Here is a 14,564-nt window from a genome sequence, read left to right on the forward strand (position 1 = left end):
GAAAAAGCGAATAACCAAATGGAGGGAAATATTTATAGAGAAAAGATAGAAGGACGCTTGATGAATTGAATGTTAAGATGAATATTAACTGGAAATAGTGTTATTTTCATGCATTACACTGCTGTCTGTCTAATACTGTTTCTATTATTCCTTGAAATTCCAAAATGTATTTAAAAATTGCAAAATGCTGAACGTGAAAGAAAACATAGTCTACCCCACAGTTTTCATATGAGAATGTTCAATTTGGAATAACCATATTCAAGATTATTAGTTGACTAGTGGCAGAGAGAGCATGATTTACCCCAAAATAGTTTTTAACTATTAAAATAATTAACAATGGTGAAGGATGAGAGCCAAGGTTCTCATTACTGAGGAGGTAGGCTTCAGATATGCAAGAAAATGAACTGTGTTGTATGATACTTAGATTCAGAGACATCCGTATAAAGTCATGTTTAGCTTAATAAAATAGAGACAGATACAAAAATATAGATATGTACATATATATGAGCTAGTACATATACATGAACTAGTACACATACAAGTATGTCTTTTTTCTGTCTACAGAGTATCAGAACCAATAGGTTGTGTGTCTGTATATGTGTGTCTGTGTTGTGTGTGTGTATAAACATTTATAATAAAGAAGTCTCTCATGCAAGATTATGGTGGCTGACAATCCCAAGATTTTCAATTGGCAATCTGAAATCAGAGGAAAACTGATGGTGCAGTTCCAGTCTAAATACTACTTGTCCAAATATCTAGGGACCCTATGGTTACATCAAGTTGTCGCACGAAGTTAACCTTCACAAGTAGCATATAAAAAGAATGGGAAAAAGTTACTCTACAGTAGAGATATCTGGCAAAAACTAAGTCACATGGTATGTGCCAACATCATCAGTAATAAATCATGATAATAGTACGTATTCTTGATATGATGTGTTGAAAATGTCACTTCACCCCTGTGGTCACCCTTCACAAACCCATAACTCAAGTCTATCCACAAGTAAAACTTTAGCGAAACCAAAACTGGTGGACATTGTACAAAATACCTGACTAGCACTCATCAAAACTGGCAATGCAGGAACAAGAAAAGTTTGATAAACTGTCACAGAGCAGAGGAAGCTAAGAAGAAATAAAGATTAGGCTGGGCGCGGTGGCTCACTCTTGTAATCCCAGCATTTTGGGAGGATCACAAAGTCAGGAGTTCGAGACCAGCCTGGCCAACACAGTGAAACCCCGTCTCTACTAAAAATACAAAAATTGGCTGGGCGTGGTGGCACATGCCTGTAATCCCAGCTACTCAGGAGGTCAAGGCAGGAGAATCACTTGAACCCGCGAGGCAGAAGTTGCAGTGAGCTGAGATCCTGCCATTGCACTCCAGCCTGGGTGACAGAGACTCCGTCTAAAAAAAAAAAAAAAAGTAAAGATTGAATGTATTCTGAATGGAATTATGGAACAGAAAACAGACATTTGAGAAAAACTAATGAAATCTGAGCTAAGTATAGAATTTAATTAATATCTATATATCATTATTGGTTCCCTAGTAGTGGTAAATGTATAGTAATGCAAGATGTTAACAATGGAGAAACATTGAGAGCTTAAGAGAACTTCTGGATTATCTTCACTTCTTTTTTTTTTTTCACTTCTAAAATAAAATGTTGATTAAAAATATATGAACAGACACTTCTCAAAAGAAGACATTTATGCAGCCAACAGACACACGAAAAAATGCTCATCATCACTGGCCATCAGAGAAATGCAAATCAAAACCACAATGAGATACCATCTCACACCAGTTAGAATGGCAATCACTACAAAATCAGGAAACAACAGGTGCTGGAGAGGATGTGGAGAAATAGGAACACTCTTATACTGCTGGTGGGACTGTAAACTAGTTCAACCATTGTGGAAGACAGTGTGGCGATTCCTCAAGGATCTAGAACTAGAAATACCATTTGACCCATCCATCCCATTACTGGGTATATACCCAAAGGACTATAAATCATGCTGCTATAAAGACACATGCACACGTATGTTTATTGCAGCCCTATTCACAATAGCAAAGACTTGGAACCAACCCAAATGTCCATCAATGACAGAGTAGATTAAGAAAATGTGGCACATATACACCATGGAATACTATGTAGCCATAAAAAAGGATGAGTTCATGTCCTTTGTAGGGACATGGATGAAGCTGGAAACCATCATTCTGAGCAAACTGTTGCAAGGACAGAAAACCAAACACTGCATGTTCTCACTCATAGGTGGGAATTAAACAATGAGAACAGTTGGACACAGGATAGAGAACATCACAAAGCAGGGCCTGTTGTGGGGTGCAGGGGGGACGGATAGCATTAGGAGATATACCTAATGTAAATGACGAGTTTAACGGGTTCAACACACCAACATAGCACATGTATACATATGTAACAAACCTGCACATTGTTCACATGTACCTTAGAACTTAAAGTATAATAAAAAAATAAAAAATACAGAATGGTAATTATTAAACTATATTTCAGTAAGTCATTTTACTCTGAAGAAAGAGAATAATCCTATGGATACCAAGGTACAATTTGGCTTGCCTCAGACTTTCTCAGAAATACTCACTGCTTAAGAACTTCTGTTCTTGAAGTAGTGTGTTCAAAACTTAAGTAAAATAAATTTTAAGCCGAAAGGTGTTCACAGCAAAGTTAATAATCAAATGTAAAGGGCATAGTATGATTTATACAATATACAAACAAGGGGAATGCATTTTAAACATAGAAAAAAAAACATAAAAAATCCCTAAGGCATAAACTTTCTTAGAAAATATATATATATTTTGTTTGTTTTCTTGAGATGGAGTCTCACTCTATCACCAGGCTGGAGTGCAGTGGCGCGACTCAGCTCCCTGCAACCTCCACCTTGCTGGTTCAAGCGATTCTCCTGCCTCAGCCTCCCAAATAACTAGTACTATAGGTACGTGCCACCACGCCCAGTAAATTTTTGTATTTTTAGTAGAGACAGGGTTTCACCATGTTGGCCAGGATGTTCTCGATCTCTTGACCTCCTAATCTGCCTGCATTGGCCTCCCAAAGTTCTGGGATTACAGGCATGAGTCACTGCATAGGCCTGTTTTCTTATGTGACCAATTGGATAAATGGTAGTTCAAACTAATTCTTGAATGGAGAGTTCATGATAAATACTTTGAGCATCAAATTTATTTTAGATGTGTATATTATAAACAACTATAGAAACCAAGGAACCAAGAAAATTTAATGTTAAGTTTTTTGAATATTTAAATTTTTAACATTAACAGTAGAATTAAAAAAAGATAATATATTGGAGAATTAAACATGTACATAAGTTTTTCATCATTGTCCATAAATTTTAAATAAATTATATGACTTAAACTAATTATACCCCAAACTACCAATTGTACACTAAAAAGCCCATTCAGGGCCATGCTTCAGTCAACCATAAATTAATATTAGGAAATGCAGGGCTTTTCTAATGTTTAATTTTTAATTTTTGTGGGTACACAATAGGTGTATGTATCTATGGGTTACGTGGGAAATTTTGTACAGACATACAACGTAGAATAATTACATCAAGTAAACAAGATATCCATCACCTCAAGCATTTATCTTTTGTGTTAAAAACAGTCCCATTATAGTCTTTTAGTAATTTTGAGATGTACAATTAAATTACTATTGAATATAATCATCCTGTTGTGCTATCAAAAACTAGATCTTATTTATTCTGGATAAAGAAAACGTGCTGCATATAAACAATGCAGAGTTTTTCATTTTGGTACAAGCTTTCTCATTTATTTCTAAGATATTTGTGTACATTAAATTACAGAAAAAGTAAGAGATTACCTGTTGCCCTCCGTTAGACAAGTCCTTGAAGTATGAACATCTGGCTAATAATTCTTGCAATCTGCCACTTTACTTCCCTCTTCATAAACTGATCTTTTGATCTCTTATCCCTTTAGAGGTCTGTTCTTATGAGTCTATCCATCAAATTACAAACTCCAGGACTTACTAATATTTTTTGACAGGCAGGCATTATCTGACCCTGCTAGCCTACCTGGAATTCTGATTCTTATACTCTTCAATATTTCTTCTTGTCTCCTGAAAACTCATTTTTTCATACAACATTATGTGTTTTGCATGCACATCCAAGTCTCAAACACCTGATTAATACCAAGCCACGTACACAGACACACACAAACATACACACATTCATTCTTGTAATGAGATCTCTGGATATTAAAATATGCTGTAGCGGGTAGATACATACTTTTTAAATCTAAGTTTCAAAGAAATAACTGAAGTTTATAGTAACAATGTCAAAGAAAAAAATGCACCAGAAGGAGTTGACAAGCAAGGAAGACATTACATTAGACTACTATAATCCAGGGAGAGATTGAATTCAACTCCTCTGAAACAAAAGGTACAAGGATTTTTAGCTGCTGAGGTGAGCTAGTGGAAAGACGTTAGGGAGGAGTTTGGACAAAGTGATTAGGTCATCAATGTTTGTTAATTGTTGCTTATAGAAGTTAGGCTCCTGCCCTCCCTCAGAGACTGGGAGATAGGGACCCTATCTACTTCAATGATTTTATTTCAAAAGACTGTCTTCCAGGTTCTGCATAAAGAAATTTCTGGGTTGTAAATTAACAAGAGGCCAGAAGAAGATTTACATTTCAAAGGGGCACAGAAAGAATTTGCAGTTGCAAGTTTTCTAAAGTAAATTATCCAAGAGAGGCCAGGGACCTAGTGTCAGGAAGAAGACTGTCACTCTAAAGTTTAATCAAGTTGGAAATGACTTTAAATTAGAAAAAAACTTTATCTGCATTGGTTCCCCTCTACATAGTGTTTTTTGTTTAGTATTTATTAAACTAAATGCTGATGCATAATGAGTTCAACTACTGAAATTTTATATTCTGACTCATATAAAATGTTCAAAAAGATATCAAGACTTAGTTTTAACGGACATTGGTATATATTTTACACAGAAATATTTTGATAAAACAAATGTGGGCAAATGAAAATTTCTCTTCATTTATTTATTTGAACACTTGTTTGTTTAAACTCATTGTTTTTGTTTTAAATCCTGAATTTAGAAAGTAATAGTTTTAATTTATTTAGAAGAAAAATGCAGAATGATATGCAGTAACACACACACACACACACAAAGAAAAATTTTGTGTAGATGATTTAAAACAGCAAAAATTACTAAGCTATGTGACATAATTATTATTTTTCATCACTAATCGAAGTTTGAGTAGAAAAGGGAAAATGGCAATGTTTCTTTCTCTGCACCTGTTAGTGAACCTTAAATGTCAGTCAACTGATTACTGCTGACATGAACTTTCCACTGACATAGATTCCCCTTGAGGACATGTGTTGTTCCCATGATATGATGGGTGGTATGAGCAAAATATAGCTGGACATAGCCACATGGAGAATCTGGAGCAAAAACCAGGCCAAAAAGTATTTCAACCTTCATTAAGCATTTCAAAAACTTAGCAAATATAGAGAAGGAAGAGAAGTTTATGTTCTAGGACTGCCTATAGCCTAGAGTCCTATAGGCCATAAGCCTCTTGAGTTGCTAGATCACTTAGGTGATCATGAAAATATAAAACAAATTGCTAAGTTTCAACATATGAAAGTAATCTTTGAACAACATCCAGGTACACACTGAGTGAAAATAGCACAACCATAATATATCAGAACAAATAACTAGGGTGGATCTGTTATTTGAAGTGATAACAAAAACCACTTGGATGCAGTATAAGAAGCAAAAAAAAAAGTAATAAATGTCTATTTGATATCAATATGAAAATGTACAAATATATGGACAAAAACTAAATTCACATAGCAGGAGAAAGATGCTTAAACATAAAATGTTAAACTTCTAAGTTAATCCACTAAAAATAGAAATAAGATAGTGATTACAGATAATTTGGAGAAAACTATATATAGAAAAGTGTAATATGAAAAACTTGAACAAACCAATATAATGTATAAAAAGTATAAAGAATGCAAAAAGAAAGCATATTAATAAAACTTATGAAAATAAATGAGAAAACCAAAAATCAAGTATGAGAAATTAAAACAAGTGTAAATGTCTTATTCATTAAGAAACAGAGACTATATATTGGAGTAAACATGATTCAGCTGTATGCCATTTTCAACTCTTCTCAGCACTCATTTTTTAAAGAAAGTAGTAGAATTAGAAATGAACAATAGTAAAGGATTAAAACAGTTAAATATTTTTCCCCCTCATCCCGATCCCTAGGATTCTGTGTCCTAAAGGCAAACATGTTATCAGTTAACCACATTTTTCCAGAGGTAATTTTTCATATGTGAAAATGTATACGTGAAAACCAACATAGCAATTGATAGAGTCACATAAATATAACAGATATATTAAAAAATGAAGAATTACAAAATATATAGTTAACCTCTGAACAATGCAGGGATTAACAGCACCAACTCCCCATGCAATAGAAAATGGGTGTGTAACATTTGACTCCTTCAAAACTTAACTACTAATAGCCTACTCTTGACAGAAATCATATCGATAACATAGTCAATTAACACACAACTTTACATGTTATGTATATTATATACTGTATTCTTACAGTAATGTAAGCCAGAGGAAAATGTTATTAAGAAAACTGTAAGGAAGACAATATATATTGACTATGCATTAGATGGAAGTGGATCATCGTCAAAGTCTTATCATCATCTTCATTTAGAGTAGGCTGAGGAGGAGAAAGTAGAGGAGATGATCCCGCTGTCTCAGGGCTGACAAAGACAGAAGGAAATCCATGCATAAATGGACCTGCACAGTTAAAACCTGTGTTATTCAAGGGTCAACTGTAATTTCTTCCCTACTGTTCAAATATGAATGAAAAGTAAGCAATTGCACAATGGTTATTGTTGGATAAAACAACATTAGTTATAAAATCTGTAAGTAAGGTATGTCTGGATGAAACTATAGAAAACAATTTAGCTTATACGTTAACCTTTTGTGAGGAGCTATGCTGTTGTGTTTAAAACTCTCATGCAATGAATTACTTCTGGTGTAATATTCTTTAAAATCACTGATGGTTTTGTTTCCTAAGTAGTATAGTAAGATTTTTGCATTTGTGTCAAAATTGCAGTTTAAATTTTTGTATTCTAACTTTGTCAACTTTTTTGAAAGAGAATTTTTTTTTCTTTTTTATTTTTGAGATGGAGTCTCACTCTGTCACCCAGGCTGGAGCGCAGTGGCACGATCTCGGCTCACTGCAAGCTCTGCCTCCCAGGTTCACACCATTCTCCTGCCTGCCTCAGCCTCCCGAGTAGCTGGGACTACAGGTGCCCACCACCACGCCAGGCTAATTTTTTGTATTTTTCGTAGAGATGGGGTTTCACTGTGTTAGCCAGGATGGTCTCGATCTCCTGACCTCGTGATTTGCCCGCCTCAGCCTCCCAAAGTGCTGGGATTATGAAAGAGAATTTTAACCTGAAAAAGATAATTAAGAATCCTTTAATCTCATAAATTTGTCTTGAATAAGTTATAGGGCTTGGAATCTATTATTAGTGGCATATCAGAGACCCTGCTATAAATAAGCCAAAAAATATACTCTAATACAAGTAAATATGGAAGCCCAAACCTATCTAATATCCAATTTGCTTAAGGACTGAAGTATTCGGAAGATAGAATACAATAGTCGTGGAAGTTTTAGGTAGGAAAAGATTTCCCATTCAATCTTCCTTAACCATGTGAAAATAGATTTGTAGAGGCTCACAGCAAAAAGAGTTTAACTTTTAATCCAGCTCCTCTATATCTAAGTCATGTTATTCTAAAAATGCACAGTTTCTTTTCCCAATCTGCTGTTCTTAGGGAAAGGACTTGGTAACTTTCTCTCCAAGGAAATCAGAAAACTGAAACCAGGGAAACTAGCCACTGAAGAGAGGGGGGAGTTCAGGAAAGCAAAGAGAAAAAAAGGGATCTCCATCTTTCATCTACCTGTAATCTTGACTGATTCCAGAACTCTGCCTGCACAGAACAGCTAAACTAAATACAGAGTATGAGCTTAGACAAGAGTTTCTCCCCAAGAAATAGAGTCACAAGTTCAAGTTCATAAAGATAACTGTAAATTCAAAAGAAACACGCTCCTTTAGACAAAAAAATAGTGTAATAGAATCTAAACTCTCTGAAAAGATATAATGTGTAGGATATAATTTAAAGTTGCTTAACATAGGAAGAGCAAAGTAAACAAAACACATCTTCAACAAAAAAGAAAAATCAAGTGATATAGCCACTGAGATAACCCAAGTGTTAAGAATGGCCGTCAGCAATTTACTATATGTACTTAAATCAGAATGATGATACCAATGAAAAAGCAAGAGAATTTGAGGATAGATAAATATAAATTTTCCAGTGCACAGAACAGAAAAAATATTCCAAAAACTACACAAATATCTTTGAGATAATATAAATTGATTAAACATGTACTTAGTTGGTGTTATAGAGAGGGAGTGTATATTAGAATAGAAAAAAATTTGGAGAAATAACGGCTAAATTTTTCCCAAATTTCATGAATGCCAGAAATTTACAATACCAGTTTTATTGAAGATGTTAATATTTCCGCTTCACCTTCAAAAATGACCTGGACTGATTAATAAATTATATATAGTCAACTTGATATAGAACAGATATTTACATGAGTCAAGCTTACATTGTTACTTAAGTTGCCCCCAAATTGAAATATATACACAACATAGAATACAACGAATATGTGAACGCTCAATATACAAATTAAGTTAATTTCACACTAAGCTCTACATTTCTTAAGTTGAATTGGCTCCCAAATTATGAAAACCATTAACTACCATTTGCTGACTTTGAATAAACAGCTTTTCATGCCCTGAGACAGTTTTTTTTTTTTTTTTTTTATGATATGGTACCATTGGAAGGTGAGATTTCAGGTTCATATCATCTAACCATAATATGAATGTTCTTTCAATTTTAATTAATATATTAATACTCTGTGTCTCGTCAAAAACAAGTTTTGGAATATATTTGGAATTTAGTATCTATTAACTTCCCAAATTTGATAGCACGTATGCTAGACACCTTGAAACCATGTTTTCACAAAAATCTGGGAGCTGAATGATCCTTTCTCAATATGTGATCCAGGAATGATCCTTCCTTTATGTGAAGAAATAATATATGAACAAATGATCCTTTCTTTATATGAAGATATAAAATTCACTTCTCAAATATTAGTAAATGAATAGATTAATTTCTTTGTCAACCTAAATAATTTTGATTTTGAGAACAAGTTTTGTCTGTTTTATTATTTGCTTCGCTTTTAACTGAAGATCCCTAAACCTATTTGTTGATCAAGTCCCAGCAAAAAGATTAAGATGAGAAAAATTTGTCGACAAATGGGAAAGCAATAAAAAGAGATACATTGATGGTAAATTACAAATATTTATAATATACATTGATTTCAATAGAAATTTAAACAGATACAATTAATTTCACATAAGAATGCTAAACGTTTTATTTGAACCTTATTTTTTTAAGTTTGATAGAACTATACTATTCTCATACCAAAAACTATACTATTCCAATACAAACCCATCTTATATGGGATGCATTTGTGGGTATTGAGTTTTAATAAATAATTGTAGTTAAACATAGTAAATGGTAACGATCATTAATTCTGATTTATCTATTGGGTCATTATTTTGGAGATAAATATTTAATTATTTTCATATATGAGCAAATATTATCCTGTCTGTGGGCTAGGTTATGACTTCTATGTGTTATATACATAAACTGGTGGAAAAGAATTCTACCGAGATTCTTTTTTTTTTTTTTTTTTTTTTTTGAGATGGAGTCTCGCTCTGTCACTCAGGCTGGAGTGCAGTGGCATGATCTCGGCTCACCGCAACCTCCAACTCCTGGGTTCAAGTGATTCTCCTGCCTTAGCCTCTCAAGCAGCTGGGACTACAGGCGCCCACCACCATGCCTGGCTGATTTTTTTGTATTTTTAGTAGAGACAGGGTTTCTCCATTTTGGGCAGGCTGGTCTCGAACTCCTGACTTCAGGTGATTTGCCCGCCTTGGCCTCCCAAAGTGTTGGTATTACAGGTGTGAGCCACTGCACCCGGCCAATTCTTCTTATATTTAAACCTGATATGGACTGCTGTATTTGTGGAAAATAATATGAATAGAAAATAATTCTACCAAAAATGCTTTATAATTACTAATGAGACACTATAAATACTGTTTTACCTTGAGATCCCAAGCAAATGTGACCGAGCAAAAAATTAATTGACAATTCTCTATATGTAAGTGCAAACCCAGCAAATATAGAGGAAAGGAACAGAAGAGTGAAGGGGCAATTATGGAGAATAAATACAACATGCTTCATTAGAAGTCTTGCTTATTGGAAATAACTATGAAAAGAAAAATGCACACACATTTATGGCAGCACAATTCAAAATTGTAAAGATATGGAACCAACCTAAGTGCCCGTCAATCCATGAGGGGATAAAGAAAACGTCTATATACACCATGGAATACTAAGCCATAAACACGAACAAACTCATGTCTTTTCCAGCAACTTGGATGGAGTTACAGGCCATTATTCTAAGTGATATAACTCAGTAATGAAAAAACAAATATCATATGGTCTCACTTATAAGTGGGAGCTAAGCTATAAGGACAAAAAGGCATAAGAATGACATAAGGGACTTTAGGGACCCAGGGAGAAGGTTGGGAGGGAGGTTGTATAAAAGAATACTTATTGGGTACAGTCGTACACTGCTTATGTGATGGGTGTACAAAAACCTCAGAAATCACCACTAAAGAACTTATCTATGTAATCAAAAACCACCTGTACCCCCAAACTATTGAAATTAACAAGAGTAAAAAATAAACATGAATAGATAAAAAGACTCTATACCTTAAAAAAATAAAAAATAATAATAAAAAGAAGTCATTCTTTTTGTTTGTGCAGTAGCACCCCTTGTAGCAGTACCACACATCACGTCCCCATTGAGGCTTCATAAAATCAGAGAACCTCAAAGTAATCCCCTGGGAGGGAGAATAGGAGGGTTATTTTTAGAAATATTTTTTCTTGGCTGGGCGCAGTGGCTCACGCCTGTAATCCCAGCACTTTGGGAGGCCAAGGAGGGCGGCTTACCTGAGGTCGGGAGTTCGAGACCAGATTGACCAACATGGAGAAACCCCATCTCTACTCAAAATACAAAAAAAAAAAAAAAATTAGCAGGAGTGGTGGTGCCTGCCTGGAATCCCAGCGCTCGGGAGGCTGAGGCAGGAGAATCTCTTGAGCCTGAGAGGCGGAGATTGCGGTGAGCCCAGATCGTGCCACTGCACTCCAGCCTGGGCAAAGAGAGTGAAACTCCATCAAAAAAAAAAAAAAAAATTCTTTTATTGGTTAAATCTGCCCCATTAGGTGTAACTGACTTTCATGCAAGAATAAGGGTCTCTCCTTCTCCATCAGTTCTGCATTATGTGGATAATGTTCTGTGTGTAACAGTGGTGGTGACCTGAAATCAATGATTAAAAAAGAGCAATGTGACATTCAGAACGAGACGTAAGCCATGTGTCTGATTCTGGAATAAGAGTGGATAGGGAGGCAGTCAGAGCCAATCAAATCTGGGATAAAATTTTAGTTGAGTCATTCTACCTAATCTCATATAGCAACAAGATGTACTGACTCTTTCTATGGAGGCATCAAATAAGTCCCATCCTATAAGTTGATGGCCAGTTGCAGCCTCCTAAAATGATTTAAAATGGGTTAACATGTCAAGCTATGCACTCCATTATTGCAGTTGATGCTGGTACTCACCAGCTGAAGTGAGCTTATATATCTGCAGACATACATATACACACTGTTAATCTGAAAGCAATGAAAACTATTTCAGAGATACTATGATATAATATTAGGATTCCAAACTGAAGATATTTCAAACTTTTTCTGCTTTGATTCTTTCTGTTTTTCAGCTTTCCTTTGTATGTACCTTAATATAAACATGCTTTTCTATTTTGCCTATATAGTTATACTTCCAGATTAGGTGCAACACTTCACATTATTAGAAAGTCCTTGATCATTACTTCTATATCTACCTTTGTGTGTCCCAGATGATTTTCTGTAATGTTGGAAGCCTAGACTAATTCTTCAAGCAGAGGGATAATGACAGTTCACTAAACAATTCAGAGTCATTAAATCTTACAGAGAACAAACTATACAGTTTTACAAGTTGTGTGAATTTCCAGAGTTGATACATGGGACTATATTTGTCTTTGGGTAAAAATTCAAATTAATTACAAAGCTAAAAAGCACTAGTAATTCACTGTAAATATACCTTAATGTTAAACAATTAATCTTAAAGACATACTATTTTAATAAATGTGTAAGACTAGATTAGTTAACTAGGAAGTATACAGATTTAACTAGGAAGAATAACATTATTATTGGTAACAAATACAAATTTGAAAAACTTTATAATAATTATCATTGGTAACGAATTACTGTATTTAAATTTGAAAGTATTTCAAATATTTCTATAGATAATACAATATAAAATTGTCTACCATTACACTTTCTACATAGTTAATCTTAAGAAGCATTGATAGGTGATCATGTATGTCTAATATTTATTGAGTGATGAGATATTAGACTTGACACACATCTATTTTAACTCTATTTCACAAAAGCCAGTGACTCAGTAATATTAGTGAATGCCCATTATCAGAATTTCTGTATTTAAAACTAGGTCTTTTGCCAACAAATTCTTACGAATAGCGTTATATCACTTTGTTTAGTAAAGTGTATGTTTTCTCTGATATAAACTTAATATTTAATTTTGTCATATTTGTACTCTGCCATACTATCTTTTGATATGATTTGGAAAACACACTTACTAGGTTATTTCAAAATAAAACAATACATAATTTTAGGAATCAGGTTTCAAATTGCTTGTCATAGCATTTATTCACCACAATCAAGAGGGGGAGTTTCAGACAGATCTGTATTCCAATTCCAGCTTGACCACTTGATGAAAAAGCTATTGACACAGTAGAGGCCTTAGTTTGCTTTCCTGAGATATAATACTTTATAATGCAAGACGATGCAAAGGTGAAATTAGAATGAAGCTGAATCACAAACTATCACTTTCCAAAATATAATAAAATTATATGATGATGGCACAATGAAATGGACATAACTTGTTTCACGACTTTTTGAAAAATGTATTAGTTTATAAAGATGCAAATCAACTGTGAAGCTAATGAAGTTTAATCTAAGTGGCAACTCACTTTTATGAGGGCCTACCAAAGCTTTCTAATTAAGCATGCACAGTTTTGAATTCTATGTCTTACCGAAGATTCCCACACTGCATAACATTTAGAACTGGCAAAACGTGAATATTCCCCTTTGCTTATGATAGAAACAGGAAGTTCTGGAATGGTTCCAAGGGCTCCTAAATTCATTGCTACTCACCACAATCTCTATTTGTGAAACTCCTAAGAATTCTTATATAGCCTCTATACAGGCATGTAATAGAATGTGAAGATTATATTTCCTCTCTTTGGAAAGGGACAATGAAATAAAGGACAGGAGACAAATGAAATAAAGGAAATGAACAACCACGCCTAACTACTTCCTTGAATAGAACTGAAATTTCTTTGTTCATGTTGACTTAGAGAATAATCTGAAATCTGAGATAATTCAGTCTTTGGGATACACTCCCTAAGTAAGTAGTAGTAGTGTTAATATGGTTTACTTAACCATTCAGAATCTTGGCCAGAGCTAAGATATCTTATTAAGGACTACATGGAGGGTAGATTGAGTTCATTTTACTCTACTTTTCTCATCTTTACTTTTGTCTCCTTCTATCTGTTCCCTCTTAGATCTCCCTAAATTCAGACTACATAAACTTTGATAGAGTGTGAACCAGCACTCAAACCTTAGTTCCATTGTGGAAAAATAAATGAATAAATAAACAAATAAATAAAACCTCAGATGAGGTGGAAAGAGGATCAAATAAAAGTCACACACTTTTATAAAAATGAGATATTCCGAGCCTGGGATGCACTCTCAGGAGCTCAGCTGAGCTGGGAGAAGAAGAAAGCATCACCTTCTCTTGTTCCGTTTTCCCCATGGAACAATGCATCAATCAATGGCCAGGTGCATCAGTTCAGACTTTGGGATCATCTCAGTGTTGCAGGATCCTCACGCAAAAAGCTAAGGCAGTTTTATGGACCATGGAGTCCAGGATAGGGAGAAGGGGAAAGGGTAGGACTGGAAAGTACTGAATACTGAGTCAGGGTAGAAAAAGTGTCTTTAAGGTTCCCATTCCTCCCTCCCACTCACATCCTTCTTAAGGAGTCCTCAGCAGATGCACCTAAAGAAGATCTCTGTCCAAGGCATCAGATAAAGACATAGAGAAGTGAAGATTCCTGGACTAGGACTGCAAATATATGTAAGAATATGACCAGCCAAGAGTGCCTGAGTCCTTGACCTGGCTTTCTTCAAAGATTGCA

At 34.6% G+C, this 14,564-nt stretch overlaps 1 pseudogene; it reads right to left on the reverse strand.

Annotated features, from left to right (window-relative positions):
* Positions 1–13,511, reverse strand: part of LOC116467495 (legumain-like) — a 104,737-nt pseudogene extending 91,226 nt beyond the window's left edge.
* Positions 13,512–14,564: the final 1,053 nt, after the last annotated feature.

This window comes from Hylobates moloch, unplaced genomic scaffold (genome assembly GCF_009828535.3).
Source record: "Hylobates moloch isolate HMO894 unplaced genomic scaffold, HMol_V3 SCAFFOLD_4, whole genome shotgun sequence".
In the NCBI taxonomy this organism is placed as follows: domain Eukaryota; kingdom Metazoa; phylum Chordata; class Mammalia; order Primates; family Hylobatidae; genus Hylobates; species Hylobates moloch.